This window comes from Neofelis nebulosa, chromosome 3 (assembly GCF_028018385.1).
Source record: "Neofelis nebulosa isolate mNeoNeb1 chromosome 3, mNeoNeb1.pri, whole genome shotgun sequence".
NCBI classification, from domain to species: Eukaryota; Metazoa; Chordata; class Mammalia; order Carnivora; family Felidae; genus Neofelis; species Neofelis nebulosa.
This window is the reverse complement of record NC_080784.1, coordinates 190,999,399-191,003,257: the sequence shown is the minus strand read 5'-3', so window position 1 is coordinate 191,003,257 and position 3,859 is coordinate 190,999,399.

Here is a 3,859-nt window from a genome sequence, read left to right as displayed (position 1 = left end):
GAAGTTGTCATTTGCACTGATTCTACAAGGATTCATAATCAATTAATGTGTTATCTCTTTAGATTTTGCACTGATATTCCAACATCTAATGGTATGCTGTACATAAACCGTGAACTCTGTAACCATTTGATACAATCCATGTATTTCCTTGGTTCTGTTTGGACCACTAAGTAAGGCCACAGCTTTCCCATGACACTCTCCAGTATGATCGCCACTAGCCTCCCGTGGCTACTGAGGAAATGTGTCTGCATTGAGAAGCAAATCTGTACCCGATTTTGAAGATTTACTATGACACAAGAATGTAAAATATCATACTAATATTTTTTTAATCATTGCACACTGATAATAGTTTGGACATGTTTTATAGAAACAAAATATTTATTGATATAAATATAAACTATTACATAAAATGAATAAAATATAAAATTATAAATATAAATTATTACATAAAATATAATAAATAAAATATCGTATTAATCTGAATTTCACTTTTTTTTTACTTCTTAAAACTGTGCCTGCTAGGAAATTTAAAATTTCATATGTGACTCACATTAGATTTCTATTGTACAAATGCTGACCGACGTCCTCATTCATGTTGATCTTTGGTTTCACCTGAGTAGCTACTATCACTGCTTAATGTTTTCCATATGGAAAAAAAATTACAATTGCAATTAATTTTTCCATATGGGCACTGCAATGATTATATAATGGTGATGTCTAACATTTCCTGACAGTGTGTACTAGAAATTACATAAAAAATGGCTTATATCTCATTTCCTAATAATCAGGAATGATCATTTGGTCTGAAATTTGTACAAAAAGGAACAGATTTTCTTTAAAGTAATTAAGCCCCCACCAACAATACCTCTGATATTTTCTTAAAAATGCTTGGTGACTAAATAAATATAATTAAGATGTGCTCCCAAGTGAAATAGAAATCAAAATGATGAGAAAAATATTCTCAGTTTTCAGCTTTGAATACATTTATCTACTTCATAATCTGACACAACATGAAGTGATACGTTAAACATAGGATGATTTGGCAAGGGTTTGTTTACAAAGGGACTATTTTTTAAAGTATAGGGTAACTGCACAGAGAGTGCATTAATCAAGGGCAGGAAGCACCTGAGATTTTACACCTGTAGTCCTGAAGTTGGCTATTTAGAAAGGAGCTGTGACCTTCATTTAGGGATGTAGCCAGTTCCAGGGAAACTGTTGGAGATGAAGCAGAAGAATGAAATCTTCTGATTTCACTCTCCCCAAATTCTACAATTTGTTATTAAGCTTCCCCATTGGCCAAGCCCAAGTGTGATCTGGAGGGCATGGGAGCCTTGTTGATGCCAATCTATGGTGATCAGCTCCCAGAGTGTACAGTAGATAGAGAAGAGCGGAGAGTAAGTTAGTAGGGGAATAGGGAAGATGTATGGTACTCACTGTCTTTTGAGAATAATTTGCCATATATCTAGACACATAGGTCAACCACTCCCTCTGTACTCTCTCCAAATAGAGAATTAAACCTGAAACCAGAACAGGATTCAGAGACAGAAGTCTACTATTGGCTTTCTGTCTCTCACACACAGCATGCTCTCCCTGAAGTACCTCAGTTACTGTCTATACGCTGATTACTATAAAATCCATAAGTCTTGCTTTTCCGCACTGGATGGGTATATCCAATTGTCTTCTGGTCACCTTCACCTGGATGTCTCACAGGCTTCTCAAAGTAGTATGTTCAGGAAAGTATCCAAAGTCAAAATGCCAATGCACCTGTCTCTTAATTTTCTAAAATGAAGACAGCAAATTTACAAGAGGTTGATTTAATTATGATTAGGAGAGGCTCACACAAGTAATTCTGGTTATTTTTAAAATTTGGAAAAATCCATGTCACCATTCATGGTCTTATACTAACACCAAGACAGAGCTCTAGACTTCTGCAACACAGTGTACTCTATGCAAACTTCAACTGGCATTCATCTCAACAATTGCACTGGTGAATACTTATTTTTTCCTGTGTGTTAGGAACTTTATTTGTGCTCTTACTTAAGTCTTACATGAACCTTATTATGATGAGGAAATTAAGGGGTTAAATGACTTGCACAAGGTCTTGCAGCTTGTAAGTGATGGAGCTGGGTTTCCAACCTGGATGGCCTAACTCCAGAATACATGCACTTCACTTCTCTGCAATACTGAATACAAATTATTCTTACACTCCAGGCAGAGGGACTAACCGGCCATGAGCCAGGTGCTGCTAAGTCTATCAGTGGGGATGCTAGGTGGGAGGGAGAGGGCAAGGAGATATCATAAGGCATGGAGAATCTGAAGAAGGGAGATCATAAGGTGAAAATAGCTAAGAAAGATGATCTTTTTTTTCTTCTTTCTTTTTCTTCTTCCTTTTTTTTTTTTTTTTTTTTAAAACACTACTTAAGGGGCACCTAGGTGACTGAGTTGGTTAATCCTCTGGCTCTTTTTTGGGTCAAGTCATGATCTCACAGTTGTGGGATAGAGCCCCAAGTGGGGCCTGCTTCGGATTTTCTATCTGCCGGTCCCCTGCCTGCTCTCTCTTTCTCTCAAAAGGAATTAAAACAAAAACAAAGTTAAAAAAAATTAACACTACTCTCAAGCACACGTTGTGCTAATTGGAAACCAAAGGGATAGAGACAGTTTCAGTCACATGGGGAAGATAGGTAAACACATAATGAATTTTAAAAGTTTAGACTTGTATGCAAATTTCACAGTACATTCGAGGAGTTAGATATACATAGGATTCGTTTGTTTGTTTCATTTATTCAAAGAGTACTTTCTGAGTCCTGCTACATTGTGCCAGAAGGTGGAGAAACGCAGGGAAAAGGCGTAATCATTGTCATAAAGAAGTCACAGTCTGTGGGAGAAGCTTCCACAGCAGTGACTCAGGAAGCAAAATGGAGCTCCGAGGGCAGGGAGGGATGATAGGGCCTGGAGGGCTCAGACAATGAGGACTGTATAATTAGCTATTACTTGAGCAAAAAAGCTAAGGCTATGGATGACAACAGAAGACGCTGGAAAAGAATGCAGCGCACAGGTTTGAAGGACTTTTTACTATGACAATCCAAATTGCTTTTGGATGACACATGGGGACATTCATTTTCCTGCAGCATCAGTTTTATTAAAATAATCTGAAGTTTAAAAGCACACCCACTTTCTTTTTTTTTTTTTTAATTTTTTTAATGTTTATTTATTTTTGAGACAGAGAAAGAGCATGAACGAGGGAGGGTCAGAGAGAGAGGGAGACACAGAATCTGAAGCAGGCTCCAGTCTCTGAGCTGTCAGCACAGAGCCCGACGCGGGGCTCAAACTCACGGACTGTGAGGTCATGACCTGAGCGGAAGTCGGCCGCTTAACCAACTGAGCCACCCAGGCGCCCCCACACCCACTTTCTTAAAATACGGATGTATTATATAGAATGCCGTGGCATGCGAATCAGGAAGTTATGGCAGGAAACGAAATTCCACAGCTGGGCCTGTAGGTGGCTTTGGCTCTCTCTCCCGAAGACCCTGGGGCTGGAGTTCAGGATCCTTAGCGCTCAGGTTCTAGGGCAGGTGGAGAAAATTTTAAGTGTTCAAGAAACGTGTTAAGTGTTAGGTACAGGGACTAGGGAGAGATTGTGGTGCAGGGAACTAGGAGTCTGTGCTCTCCTCTGCTCCCTGCACCTCTCATCAGTCCTCAAAGACCCTCCACACGGTGCCCCTTCGCCACCACGCACGCCAGCCCCCGGCGCCTCGTTGCCAGGACAACCCTCTTCCGCCCGGCGCCTCCGCAGCCTTCCTGCTAAAGGCTTAGAGGACGCTGCGTGCGTCTGACGTCACTGCGCGGCGCGGTCAGATCT